The 15,839-nt window shown below is 38.1% G+C and overlaps 1 long non-coding RNA gene across 2 annotated transcripts; it reads right to left on the bottom strand.

Moving 5' to 3' along the window:
• Nucleotides 1–860: 860 nt before the first annotated feature.
• On the bottom strand, nucleotides 861–15,514 carry LOC135612589 (uncharacterized). Of its 2 annotated transcripts, none has more exons than XR_010487011.1 (2): nucleotides 13,850–15,514; nucleotides 861–1,157 (listed from the first exon to the last, which is right to left on the bottom strand). It is a non-coding gene; the product is annotated as an uncharacterized LOC135612589 (long non-coding RNA). The 2 variants fall into 2 exon arrangements; XR_010487010.1 differs by lacking the exon at nucleotides 861–1,157 and adding an exon at nucleotides 11,707–12,009.
• Between the last annotated feature and the right edge of the window lie 325 nt (nucleotides 15,515–15,839).

The following is a 15,839-nucleotide window of genomic DNA, read 5'->3' as shown; positions in this document are numbered from 1 at the left end:
AAAGGAGGAGAAATAATACCAAAATGTAGTAAATTGATGATAAATGTATGCAATATATTTCATCATATATACTTGAAATGTTTGCTTGATAAATTTCTTTCATTATGATACGATATCTAGAGCTTACTTGCTATTTTACAATTGATATCTTGCCATAGAATGATGAATTGCTATCTTTGTCATCTTTCATATTTGAAATATCATACTTGAAAATGGATGTCATGCCTTGACATCATTTTGATAAATACTTGGCATCGTATTTTAAGAATGTTAGATCATGATAGAGATCATGATGTGCATGTTGATAAGTTTAATGAACTTATCTTATCAGTTTGTTTCTTGAATTCAAAGGCCTTGAATTGATTGTCATATAGATAGGGGGAGTTAAGGTTAACTCCGTCATCAATTGATTGTCATCATCAAAAAGGGGGAGATTGTTGAATCTCATATTTTGATGATGAAGTCAATTACAAATTGTTTGATCTAATCTATATGTTGAGAAAAGTGTGTAGGATTAACTATGATAGCAGTAAGACATAAAGCAAGAGTTGTGCCAGAGTCAAGATCGAGATCTCGTTGGGAGTTCAAGAGTTCGTCAAAAGTCCAGGCGTTCGTCAAAAGTTCTACCAAAACCAACCGAGAATTCTAGGATGTCACGCGCCTCAAAAAATATCCATGATTTTAAAATTTTCATCAAAAACCAATCCATCCAGGATCCAATCACACATTTGAGGTCACTAAGAAAACATTCAGATCAAAATTTCACCTCTATAATCTACAAATTTATAAACCCTGTGCAGTTCATAAACATACAACATATCGTTCGATGATTCATAAAATCTGAACCCAACTCACCAAAATAATAACCACAATATAAATTCACTAGTATGGGAGTCTATACAGTCACAAAACCAACATTTACCATAAGTTCATATCATTACACGAATTAAACTTAACATTCCAAACTCCTAGACATAAAAAGGAGTCTTTTAAACTTATACAAAATCCACAAGGTTAGATTCATCGTCAACATTTCATTAGATGCGGAGTGTACTTATACAACAAAAACATATATACTATTAAAGATCTGCCCAAAGTCTTTTAGCTCTCCACTGCCTCAGCCCAATCTTAATCATTTAAGCGAGCAACAGGCTATCCTGAAAAATTTATACAGCAACGGGGTGAGCATATAGAGCTCAGCAAGTGACTAACATATCCATGGTAAAAGAGGGAAATTTCCAAACAAATAAGGTTTCATAATGAAAGGCAGAATATAAGAATCCATAAACCTAATCTCATTAGGTGTAGAATCACACATATCATTTCAATCGACATTTTTGGTTCTTAACAGACAGATCATAGAGTAATTGGAGCATATCAATAGAGTATAAAATGTTTCGGAGCATATCAACGGCATATGGAACATTTCGGAGCATGCCAATAACAGATGAAATCTTTCGGAGCATATCAACAACGAATGAAACGTTTCAGAGTATAACAACAACAAATGAAACGTTTCGGAGCTTATCAGTGGCGTATAAAATGTTCCGAAGCATATCAACGGCGTATGGAATATTTCGGAGCATATCAATAACAAATACCAAACAGAAGCTCAAACATCGTATTTGACATTGCATTCATATAATTCTTATCCAAAGCATATACAGAAACATATAACCAAAGCTCTGGATATCATATTAAACATACAGAAGGTGCAGTGGGACCACAGACAGAATGTGAATCATCCATTTCTGAATGACCACCAGACAGAAGTCTCCCACGTTTGGGAGCTCCATCCACCCACGTCTTGGTGAAGTCAGAGGGGGGCCGACAAAGCATCTCAGGCTCTATGCACATACCCTTTACCATTTCTGGCAAAGGTCCAGATAATCCCACAAACACCAGAGTACAAAAGGCAGTATGAACAATAAATAGCACATATCGGAAGCACACGCGGAACAACAAAACGTACATGTGCCTTTACGAGTCAGTGTGATATAGCATAAAAATTACACAATATGTTCAAGAATGGAAATAGTTTATAGACAAGAGCAAATAAGAATTCAAGCATTAGTATAAGCCTCAATTGAGTGAAGGGAACTGAATGAAATCTATTCCCAAGCGATTGAAAACAAGAGATGCAAAATCGATCAAAGTTCGATTTCTAGCAGAAATCAAGAGGCACATTGAACAATTATTTCAGATTGTCAATTGTGCTCCAATACCCTCAAGAAAGCTATGGTCGAACAATATATCAATCTATATTCTGATGGAACAAATTTCATATGAAACAGGGTTTCCAACACGGAGTTACCATGGATTTAGTAATCAAAGGTCAAAACAAAATCACTGTTCTGCAGAATTCATAGGGTCGGGTTCAACAGATAACAGGATAGGCATATGAATTCCAAATTTATCACTCTATGTGTCAAAAGAAAGGTTTACAAGTCTAGTTTCGAATGAAGTCAGTTTTGTACAAATCAGAATTTCCAACAGGAACTTATAGGTATTTTAGTACCGAAATGTCAGAAATTTTGATCCCTGTTTTGCAGCATCTATTGGCTCATTTGAAATAGACGTTTGGATAAGTATTCGGTGTTCAAAATCTTCAAAATTTGTGTCAAAAGAAAGATATAAGAGTCTAATTTCAGACAAACTAGGTCCTGCCCAAATCTGCATTTCGTACTAAAAATTATAGCTGGAAGAGTATATAGGGGTCAGTTTACCGAAAAATTTTAGAATCCATGGTTCTATGTCCAAAGAGAGACATATCAGTTTCTAAATAGAAATCCTTCAGATTATTTTGAATCAATATAAGAACATAGACTAATATTTCTATAGGATGAGGTTAGACCACTTGCCTTTGAGAATTTTGACCCTCAATTGAGATGATTGAGTAAGAAACCTCAAAGCCCCAATTTTTCTTCTTCTTCTTCCCCCTTTTTTTTTCTCTTCTTCTTTCTTTCTTTCTCTGTTCTTCCACACAGCAGCTGCCTTCCCTGGTTCCTTAAGAACAAAGGCAGAGAGGCTTAAGCGGTGGGATTTGTTATTTTGTGCGTTTTGCAGTTTAGTCCTTGTTTTTATTATATTCACGATTAGGTCCTCAGGGTTTACATATAGGTCCTCAGATTCTTTTTTTTGAACAAATCTCCCAAATCTTAAGAATAAGTTACCTCTGATTCATACTCTAGTTCTTTTATCAAATTTAAAATAGATATTTACATTATCACTAGAAACTTATACGAAAATTCAGAAATGAGGGATGTTACACTCTCCCCCCTTAAAGAAAAATTTAGTCCTCTAAATTTATCATACCTCTATCGATGAAAAGATGGGGATACACCTTTTTCATTTCCTCCTCTAGCTCCCAAGTTGTTTCCTCTCCAGAATGATGTCTCCAAATTACTTGAACCAGAGGGATGACCCGATTCCTTCGGATCTTTTCCTTCTTATCAACAATCTGAGTAAGCTCTTCCATATAAGATAAATCTTTATCGATCTCCATCAACTCATACTTAATGATATGAGAAGGATCAGGTATATACTCTTTAATCATCGAAACATGAAATATATTATGGATAAGGCACAACGATGGTGGTAAGGCAATCCTGTAAGCGACAGAACCAACCCAATCTTGGGCTTAACTTTCCTTTAGGATTTGGTTCTTGATATCTGGTTCATTAGGTACACATACTCTATCCCCAAATCTCAATAGGCCATCCTTTGAAACTTGAAATTTTGGCTTCAATTCCTTTTCTACTTCATTCCTCAAGTAGATTAAACATGGATCTCGTAATTGTCCTTCCTTAATTTGTTGAATAAGATCAGATTGCACTTGAATGGAGGCCATCAATATCATCGAGTCTTGCTCTTTCCCCAAAGCTTTCAAATCAGAATTTTCTTCTAATAACTTCCATTTCTTCACCGCCAGACTAGCCATAAAACTTGTAGATTTTCTACTAAGTGCATCAGCAACAACATTGGCTTTGCCCGGGTGATAACGGATGGCACAATCATAATCCTTTAGAAGTTCTATCCATCTTCGCTGCCTCATGTTTTAACTCTTTCTGAGTGAAAATATATTTTAAACTCTTGTGATTAGTAAAGATTTTAAATTGTCGACCATACAAATAATGTCTCCAAATATTTAGAGCAAAAACAATTGCTGCCAATTCCAAATCATGAGTTGGATAATTCACTTCATAAGTTTTTAGTTGCCTAGAAGCATAAGCAATCACTCTCCCTTCTTGCATCAAAACACATCCAAGGCCCTTTCTTGAAGCATCAGTATAAACTACAAATCCCTCACTACCACTTGGAATAGTGAGAATAGGGGCACTAGTCAATCTTCTTTTTAAATCTTGAAAACTTTGCTCACAATCATCACCCCATACAAATTTCACATTCCTTTTAGTGAGGTTGGTGAGAGGTCGAGTGATTCGAGAAAATCCCTCCACAAATCTCCTGTAATATCCTGCCATGCCCAAGAAGCTTCTAACTTCTGTTACATTTGTTGGTGCATCCCATTCAACTACAGCTTCCACTTTCTTTGGATCAACAGATATACCCTTCCCTGAAATCACATGGCCTAAGAAAGCAACTTCATTCAACCAAAATTCACATTTGCTGAACTTTGCATACAACTTCTTGTCTCACAATACATTTCTCAAGTGTTCCTCATGCTCCTGATTACTCCTTGAATACACCAATATGTCATCAATGAATACAATTACACAGTCATCCAAGAGCGGTTGAAATATCCTATTCATTAGTTCCATAAAAGCTGCAGGAGCATTAGTCAAACCAAAAGGCATCACCAAGAATTCATAGTGACCATATCGAGTTCTAAAAGCTGTTTTTGGAATATTCTCCTCCTTGATCTTCAACTGATAGTAACCTGACCTGAGATCAATCTTAGAGAATAGTTGTGCACCTTGCAATTGGTCAAACAAATCATCAATTCTGGGTATGGGATACTTGTTTTTTTATGGTCACCTGATTCAACTGTCTATAATCAATACAAAGCCATAATGTTCCATCCTTCTTCTTCACTAATAATACCGGAGCACCCCACGGTGAAACGCTGGGTCGTATGAAGCCCTTATCTAATAATTCTTATAGTTGCTTCTTTAATTCCTCTAGCTCGAGTGGTGCCATTCTGTAGGGAGGCTTAGATATTGGGGTTGTACTGGGGACCAGATCAATAACAAATTCACCCTCTCTATCTGGAGGTAAACCGGACAAGTCATCTGGAAATACATCAGGGAACTCTTTGACCACTGAAATTTCACCTAGATGGGTTTCCTGTTTTAAATGCTCCTTTACACACACCATATAACAAAAACAACCTTTCTGCATAAGACGATAAGCCTGAAGTGCTGATATCAAGCAAGGAGGCAAATCATGCCTAATGCCCTCAAAGTAAAATATAGGCTGATATGGTATACAAAAAGTAATTATCTTTGTGTAGCAATCAATACTAGCATGATAGGAAGATAGCCAATCCATGCTAAGTATAATATCAAAACCCTGGATCTCTAGGAGAATCAAATCAGCAAGAAGTTCATGTCTTCCAATAGAGATCGAACATGATGGGTAAACCAAGTTTGTTGCCAAAGAATCCCCAACAGCAATCGTTACATATAACATATCACCCAGGGATCTAGGTAGAATATCCAAGTGACAGGCAAAGTATTGTGAAACAAAGGATAGGTTAGAACCGGGATCGAACAAAACTTTTGCACTTCTTTTAGAAACATGAAGAATACCTTCAACCACGGATTTAGAAGCTTTAGAATCTTATTCAGTGATAGCATACACTCTAGCATGGGTTGAGGGTCTAGGAGGCAGTGGCTCTCTCTTCTTTTTCAGTGGGCAATCTCTTAATTGATGATCTAACCTTCCACAAGTAAAACAGGCTCCAGTCGTCCGATAACACTAACTTGTCTCATGATTTAATCCACATTTTGCACGTAACTGAGTCCTCCATAGTGGTTTACCTTTTTCAAATCTAAATGTCTTGATCCTCTTGTTACTAGCTCCATATTCATTTTCCCTCTTACTTTTGCTAGCAAATTTGTCCTTTTTGTTCTTACCCAAGATTTCTTAAATTTCCTCCAAGTCCCTCTCAATTTTCAGAGCTCTTTCTACCGTATTTGCATATGTTTGTAGTTTTAAAGCTGACATTCGGCTTCTTATTGCTGGCCGTAATCCCCTTTCAAACCTTCTTGCTTTTCTAGATTCATCATCAGTCATATGTGTGGCAAACCTGGAGAGCTCAGTGAATTTAGATTCATACTTTGTAACCGTCATACTTTCCTGGATAAGATTCAAGAACTCCAATTCTTTTTGCTCTCTCATAAAATCTGGAAAATATTTATCGTTAAACTTTTCTTGGAATAACTTCCATGTCATTGGCTCATGTTTGATTTCAGAAATCCTCTTAATCATTCTCCACCAGTGTTCAGCTTCTCCTTCCAACATAAAGGTGGCAAGAAAAACTTTTCGATCATCAGGGTAATTTAAGACATCAAATATTTTCTCTATCTGCATCATCCATCGTTCTGCCACCATTGGATCAGACTCACCACTAAAACTGGGAGGACTAAGCATCTTAAACCGTTCAATTCCCAACCCCGTCTGGTTTGATGTCCCTGTTCCATCATTTCTTCCTTGTTGGACAGGTTGTTGTTGTTGTTGCATCACTTGTGTCATAGTCTCCAAAGTCCGCATGATACCACTCAATTGATTAGCAGTAGATGCAACAGGAGAACCAGATGATCTCGTCATCCTTGCTTCCTAAAACATCAAAAGAACATTTTCTTTGATCAATCTCTAAATTATAGTCAATAAATCTCAAAATATTTTTTTTTTTTCACATCAAATATATATCAAAAAAGAGAATATTCTTAGTGATTCTCAAATCAAGCTCGGATACCACCTCTGTCACGCCCCTCAAAAAATTTCCATGATTTTAAAATTTTCATCAAAAACCAATCCATCCAGGATCCAATGACACATTTGAGGTCACTAAGAAAACATTCAGATCAAAATTTCACCTCTATAATCTACAAATTTATAAACCCTGTGTAGTTCATAAACATACAACATATCGTTCGATGATTCATAAAATCTGAACCCAACTCACCAAAAAAATAACCACAACATAAATTCACTAGTATGGGAGTCTATACAGTCACAAAACCAACATTTACCATAAGTTCATATCATTACACGAATTAAACTTAACATTCCAAAATCCTAGACATAAAAAGGAGTCTTTTAAACTTATACAAAATCCACAAGGTTAGATTCATCGTCAACATTTCATTAGATGCGGAGTGTACTTATACAACAAAAACATATATACTATTAAAGATCTGCCCAAAGCCTTTTAGCTCTCCACTACCTCAGCACAATATTAATCATTTAAGCGAGCGACAGGCTATCCTGAAAAATTTAAATAGCAACAAGGTGAGCATATAGAGCTCAGCAAGTGACTAACATATCCATGGTAAAAGAGGGAAATTTCCAAACAAATAAGGTTTCATAATGAAAGGCAGAATATAAGAATCCATAAACCTAATCTCATTAGGTGTAGAATCACACATATCATTTCAATCGACATTTTTGGTTCTTAACAGATAGATCATAGAGTAATTGGAGCATATCAATAGAGTATAAAATGTTCCGGAGCATATCAACGGCATATGGAACATTTCCGAGCATGCCAATAACAGATGAAATCTTTCGGAGCATATCAACAACGAATGAAACGTTTCAGAGTATAACAACAACAAATGAAACGTTTCGGAGCTTATCAGTGGCGTATAAAATGTTCCGAAGCATATCAATGGCGTATGGAACATTTCGGAGCATATCAATAACAAATACCAAACAGAAGCTCAAACGTCGTATTTGACATTGCATTCATATAATTCTTATCCAAAGCATGTACAGAAACATATAACCAAAGCTCTGGATATAATATCAAACATACAAAAGGTGCAGTGGGACCGCAGACAGAATGTAAATCATCCATTTCTGAATGACCACCAGACAGAAGTCTCCCACGTTTGAGAGCTCCATCCACCCACGTCTAGGTAAAGTTAGAGGGGGGCCGGCAGAGCATCTCAGGCTCTATGCACATACCCTTTACCATTTTTGGCAAAGGTCCAGATAATCCCACAAACACCAGAGTACAAAAGGCAGTATGAACAATAAATAGCACATATCGGAAGCACACGCGGAACAACAAAACGTACATGTGCCTTTACGAGTCAGTGTGATATAGCATAAAAGTTACACAATATGTTCAAGAATGGAAATAGTTTATAGACAAGAGCAAATGAGAATTCAAGCATTAGTATAAGCCTCAATTGAGTGAAGGGAACTGAATGAAATCTATTCCCAAGCGAATGAAAACAAGAGATGCGAAATCGATCAAAGTTCGATTTCTGGCAGAAATCAAGAGGCACATTGAACAATTATTTCAGATTGTCAATAATGCTCCAATACCCTCAAGAAAGCTATGGTCGAACAATATATCAATTTATATTTTGATGGAACAAATTTCATATGAAACAGGGTTTCCAACACGGAGTTACCATGGATTTAGTAATCAAAGGTCAAAACAAAATCACTGTTCTGTAGAATTCATAGGGTCGGGTTCAACAGATAACAGGATAGGCATATGAATTCCAAATTTATCACTCTATGTGTCAAAAGAAAGGTTTACAAGTCTAGTTTCGAATAAAGTCAGTTTTGTACAAATCACAATTCCCAACAGGAACTTATAGGTATTTTAGTACTGAAAGGTCAGAAATTTTGATCCTTGTTTTGCAGCATCTATTGGCTCATTTGAAACAGACGTTTGGGTAAGTATTCGGTTTTCAAAATCTTCAAAATTTGTGTTAAAAGAAAGATATAAGAGTCTAATTTCAAACAAACTAGGTCCTGCCCAAATCTGCATTTAGTACTAAAAATTATAGCTGGAACAGTATATAGGGGTCAGTTTATCGAAAAATTTCAGAATCCATGGTTCTATGTCCAAAGAGAGACATATCAGTTTTTAAATAGAAATCCTTCAGATTATTTTGAATCCACATAAGAATAGAGACTAATATTTCTGTAGGATTGGGTTAGAACACTTGCCTTTGAGAATTTTGACCCCCAATTGAGAAGATTGAGTAAAAAACCTCAAAACCCCAATTTTTCTTCTTCTTCTTCCCCATTTTTTCTCTTCTGCTTTCTTTCTTTCTCTGTTCTTCCACACAGCAGCTGCCTTCCCTGGTTCCTTAAGAAAGAAGGCAGAGAGGCTTAAGTGGTGGGATTTGTTATTTTGTGTGTTTTGCAGTTTAGTCCTTGTTTTTATTATATTCACGATTAGGTCCTCAGGGTTTACATATAGGTCCTCAGATTCTTTTTTTTGAACAAATCTCCCAAATCTTAAGAATAAGTTACCTCTGATTCATACTCTAGTTCTTTTGTCAAATTTAAAATAGATACTTACATTATCACTAGAAACTTATACGAAAATTCAGAAATGAGGGATGTTACACTCTCCCCGTATTAAAGAAAAATTTAATCCTCTTAATTTATCATACCTCTATCGATGAAAAGATGGGGATACACCATTTTCATTTTCTCCTCTAGCTCCCAGGTTGTTTCCTCTCTAGAATGATGTCTCCAAATTACTTGAACCAGAGGGATGACCCGATTCCTTCGGATCTTTTCCTTCTTATCAACAATCTGAGTAAGCTCTTCCATATAAGATAAATCTTTATCGATCTCCATCAACTCATACTTAATGATATGAGAGGGATCAGGTATATACTCTTTAATCATCGAAACATGAAATATATTATGGATAAGGCACAACGATGGTGGTAAGGCAATCCTGTAAGCGACAGAACCAACCCAATCTTGGGCTTAACTTTCCTTTAGGATTTGGTTCTTGATATCTGGTTCATTAGGTACACATACTCTATCCCCAAATCTCAATAGGCCATCCTTTGAAACTTGAAATTTTGGCTTCAATTCCTTTTCTACTTCATTCCTCAAGTAGATTAAACCTGGATCTCATAATTGTCCTTCCTTAATTTGTTGAATAAGATCAGATTCCACTTGAATGGAGGCCATCAATATCATCAAGTCTTGCTCTTTCCCCAAAGCTTTCAAATCAGAATTTTCTTCTAATAACTTCTATTGCTTCACCACCAGACTAGCCATAAAACTTGTAGATTTTCTACTAAGTGCATCAGCAACAACATTGGCTTTGCCCGGGTGATAACGGATGGCACAATCATAATCCTTTAGAAGTTCTATCCATCTTCGCTGCCTCATGTTTTAACTCTTTCTGAGTGAAAATATATTTTAAACTCTTGTGATCAGTAAAGATCTTAAATTGTCGACCATACAAATAATGTCTCCAAATCTTTAGAGCAAAAACAATTGCTGCCAATTCCAAATCATGAGTTGGATAATTCACTTCATATGTTTTTAGTTGCCTAGAAGCATAAGTAATCACTCTCCCTTCTTGCATCAAAACACATCCAAGGCCCTTTCTTGAAGCATCAGTATAAACTACAAATCCCTCACTACCACTTGGAATAGTGAGAATAGGGGCACTAGTCAATCTTCTTTTTAAATCTTGAAAACTTTGCTCACAATCATCACCCCATACAAATTTCACATTCCTTTTAGTGAGGTTGGTGAGAGGTCGAGCGATTCGAGAAAATCTCCTGTAATATCCTGCCATGCCCAAGAAGCTTCTAACTTCTGTTACATTTGTTGGTGCATCCCATTCAACTACAGCTTCCACTTTCTTTGGATCAACAGATATACCCTTCCCTGAAATCCCATGGCCTAAGAAAGCAACTTCATTCAACCAAAATTCACATTTGCTGATCTTTGCTTACAACTTCTTGTCTCTGGACAATACATTTCATTAGTGTTCCTCATGCTCCTAATTACTCCTTGAATACACCAATATGTCATCAATGAATACAATTACACAGTCATCCAAGAGCGGTTGAAATATCTTGTTCATTAGTTCCATAAAAGCTGCAGGAGCATTAGTCAAACCAAAAGGCATCACCAAGAATTCATAGTGACCATATCGAGTTCTAAAAGCTGTTTTTGGAATATCCTCCTCCTTGATCTTCAACTGATAGTAACCTGACCTGAGATCAATCTTAGAGAATACTTGTGCACCCTGCAATTGGTCAAACAAATCATCAATTCTGGGTATGGGATACTTGTTTTTTTATGGTCACCTGATTCAACTGTCTATAATCAATACAAAGCCATAATGTTCCATCCTTCTTCTTCACTAATAATACCGGAGCACCCCACGGTGAAACGTTGGGTCGTATGAAGCCCTTATCTAATAATTCTTGTAGTTGCTTCTTTAATTCCTCTAGCTCGAGTGGTGCCATTCTGTAGGGAGGCTTAGATATTGGGGTTGTACTGGGCACCAGATCAATAACAAATTCACCCTCTCTATCTGGAGGTAAACCGGGCATGTCACGCCCCTCAAAATATCCATGATTTTTAAAATTTTCGTCACAGACCAATCCAGGATCCAAACTAACGTTTGAGGACACTGAAAACATTCTATTCATATTCACATCCATAAAACCTGTGCAGTTTATAATCATATATCACATCACTCGATAATTCACATTTATGGCAACCCAAGCCAACTTGACAAACATGAACAACATTTATAAATCCACAAGCTAAATAAATTATACAATCAGAACTCCAACTATTCACCACAAGTTCATATCGCCATAAATTAGACTTAACATTCTGAAATTCCAAATAAGAGAGATCTCCTAACACTTGGACACAGTATATCTATTTCGGTTCATCGACAACATTTCATTATATACAAGACATACTTATACAACAATATCGTAATAACCAACCAGACTTGCCCATTATTCTGAATAGCTATCCACTGCCTCAGCCCAAATCAAACATCTCGAAGAGTGACAAGCTGACCTGAAAGATTTATATAACAACGGAGTGAGCCAAAAACGGCTCAGCAAGTGACAAAGCATATTCAGAACAAAAGGAACGGTTTCAAACGAGTAAGGTATCATAATGCAAGGCAGAATACAAGAATTCTCAAGGATACCATCTCAATAGATACCAAATCATACGTATCATGTCATTCAAAACATATTTGATCCATAACGAATGGGGCATAGAGTAATTGGAACATATCAATGGCAGATAGGACATTTCAGAACATATCAGTTCATAGCAAATGGAGCACAGAGTAATTGGAGCATATCAATGGCATATGAAATGTTCCGGAGCATATCAACGGCATATGGAACATTTCGAAGCATATCATCAGTGAATGAAGCATTTCAGAGCATATCGAAAACAAATATCGTACAGAAGCTCAAACGTCGTCTTTGACGTTGCAAACATATCAATCTTATCCAAAGCATGTACAGAAACACATAACCAAAGCTCTGGATATCATATCAAACATACAGAAGGTGTAGTGGGATCTCAGTCAGAATGTGATTCATCCATTTCTGAATGACCACCTGACAAAAGTCTCCCACGTCTGGGAGCTCCATCCACCCACGTCTAGGTGAAGTCAAAGGGGCCGGCAGAGCATCGCAGGCTCTAAGCAATATCCCACAAAGCGGGACCCCACAAAGCGGGCAAATAAGCGCATACCAGAATATCCCACAAAGCGGGACCCCACAAAGCGAGCAAATCAGCGCATACCCTTTACCATTTCTGGCAAAGGTCCAGACAATCCCACAAACACCAGAGTACAAAAGGGCAGTACGAACAATAAATAGCATATATCGGAAGCACACGCGGAACAACAAACGTACATGTGCCTTTACGAGTCAAATATGATGCAAGGAACAAATCTCTCACAAATGTATTCAGATTTGGAAACGAAATGAAAGCAAGAGCATTCAAGGATTCCAAACAATCATATATAGCTCAATTCAAATAAGAAGGTTAGATAAATTCAATGTCAAAATGAATGAACTGGAATAGGCACATATCGGGAGCAAATGCGGAACAATGGAATATACATGTGCCTATATGGGTCAATACGATATAGCATAAACGTTCCACAATGGTTTTCAATAATGCAATAATTTTAAGGACAAGAGTATACAAGAACTCAAAGCAGTAATATAAAGCTCAATTGAATAAGAAAGCTAAAGGATATCAACTTCCAAAGGAATGAAACCAGAATATGAGAAATCGATCAAAGCTCGATTTCTGGCAGAATACAAGAGGCACATTGAACAAATGATTCAAACTATCAATCATGCTCCAATTTACTCAGAAATAATCAATGGATAATACTTTCAGATAAGACAGGCTTCATAGGAATTGAACTGTCCAACAGAGAGAGTTACAAATAATTTGGCAAGCAAGTGTCGTAGAACAAAATCTCTGTTGGCAGAATTCATAATGTCAGATTCAACAGATAACTGGGCAGGTGTTTGGATTCCAAATCTTTCAATCCATATATCAAAGAAAGGTCTACGAGTCTAGTTTCCAATGAAATCAGTTTTGAACAAATCAGAGTTTCCAACAAAGACTTATAGGCAGCTCGGTATCAAAAGGTCAGAATCTCAAAAGTTGCACAGATTCGAATCGTTACGTTTAAACAGGAGATATAACAAATGCAAGGCTAGAACAATTCAAAGTTCCTCATATTCAAAGCAAATGTAGAGATAAAAATGGCAGTGAGGAAGATCAGGATACTTGCAATAAGACATATCAGAGCAATTATAGGAGAAACGATCAGGGAACTTGCAATAGAAAGGATCGAAACAAGTGGGAAACTTGCCTTTCAAATATTTTGATCTGAATATCCAAGGAAGGTGCCAGTCCAATCTTTCTACTTTTCCTCCGTGTCCTCTCTCTGTTTCGTTTTGTGCTCCCGTTTTCTTCCTTTCTTCGTAACTACATCACGTGTCGAACATCGAGGCACAGTCACCTGCTCTCTCTTACTCTCATTCCTTCTTTCTTTCCTTCTCTTCTTTCCCAGCCACAGCTGCAGCTGCCATCGCCGCAGCCGCAGCCCCTTCTCCTCTTCCTCTCTTCTTCCTCTCCTTCCCTTTCTCTTCTTCTTCCTTTCCTTTTTCTCTTCCTCTTTCCCTGCCACAGCTGCAGCTGCCACAACCGCAGCCGCAGCTACTTCTTTCCCTTCTCCTCTTCCTTCTCCTTCCTTTCTTCTTCTTATCTCCCCGCTGCAACTGCTGCAGTCGCGGCCGCAGCCACGGCCGCAACCTCTCCCTCCTCCCCTGCTCATCTTCCTCTTCTTCTTCTCTTCCAGCTGCAGCTGCCATCGCCGCAGCTGCAGCCGCCATCGCCGCAGCTGCAGCCCCCTTCTTCTCCCCGACGAACAGCACCTCCTTTCCTCTGTTTCCTCCTGCAGGAAACAGAGGTGCCGCCTCTTCACCCGCTTCTACTTCTTCTCTTCTTCCTCACCATCTTCTTCCTCTCCTTCTCTTCCAGCTGCAGCTGCCACCGCCGCAGCCGCAGCTCCTCCTTTCCCTTCTCTTCTTCCTCTCCTTCCTTTCTTCTTCTTCTCTTCTTCTTCTTCCTCCCCTTCTTCTCCCCGACGTCACACACACCCTCTCCTCTGTTTCCTCTGCAGGAAACAGAGGTATCACAACCTCTTCTCCTGCTTCCTCTTCCTCTTCTCTTCCTTCTTCTTCTTCTTCTCCTCTTCGAACGCCCCACCTCTCCTCTGTTTCCACCTGCAGGAAACAGAGGTGCTGCAGCCCTAGCTCCTGCCACCTCTCGCTCCTCTCCCTCTTCCCTCTCTTTTCCCTCTTCTTCTCCTTCTTTTCTTCTCCTCTTCCCTTTTCCTCCCCAACCCCACACACCTCCTCGCTGCAGCCTTGCCGCAGCTATCATCCTCTCTTCTTCTTCTTCTTCTACTTCTTCTGCTTCTTCTTCTTCTTCTTCCCTTCTCCCTCTTCTTCCTCTCTTCTTCTCCCCACGCCCCACAGCTTCTCGCTGCAGCCCTCGCTGCAGCCACCTCCTCTTCTTCTTCTTCTTCATCTTCTTCTCTACTTCCTCTCTTCTGCCTCCTCTCTTCTTTTCCCTCTTCTTCTTCTTTTCTTCAACCACTCTCCTTCTTCTCCTCACACCCCACCGCTCTCTCTGTTTCTGGAAAGAAACAGAGTGCGTGGGAGGCGGTGGGATAATACCGAATTTTCGGTTTTTCCTTTTTTTTTTTTTTTCTTTTTGCAACTTAGCAGTTTAGTCCTTGTAATTTCTATATTTATATATAGGTTCCCCAATTTACATATAAATCCTTATTAATACATTTTTAAAAGTGGGGGATATTACAGGGCAAGTCATCTGGAAATACATCAGGGAACTCTTTGACCACTGAAATTTCATCTAGATGGGTTTCCTGTTTTAAATGCTCCTTTACACACACCATATAACAAAAACAACCTTTCTGCATAAGACGATAAGCCTGAAGTGCTGATATCAAGCAAGGAGGCAAATCATGCCTAATGCCCTCAAAGTAAAATATAGGCTGATATGGTATACAAAAAGTAATTATCTTTGTGTAGCAATCAATACTAGCATGATAGTAAGATAGCCATGTTGAATCTCGGATTTTGATGATGAAGTCAATTGTCATTTGTTGTCTAATCTATGTGTTGAGATAAGTGTGCAAGATTAACTACGATAAAAGTTAGACAAGCAACAGGAGTTGCGCCGGAGTCAAGTTCATGATCACGTTGGGAGTTCGAGAGTTCGACGGAAGTTCGGACGGTCGTCGGAGGTTCTGCGAGAACAGATCCGAGAAGTCC

This window comes from Musa acuminata, chromosome BXJ2-5 (genome assembly GCF_036884655.1).
Source record: "Musa acuminata AAA Group cultivar baxijiao chromosome BXJ2-5, Cavendish_Baxijiao_AAA, whole genome shotgun sequence".
NCBI lineage: Eukaryota > Viridiplantae > Streptophyta > Magnoliopsida > Zingiberales > Musaceae > Musa > Musa acuminata.
This window is presented reverse-complemented; position numbering and strand designations above follow the sequence as displayed.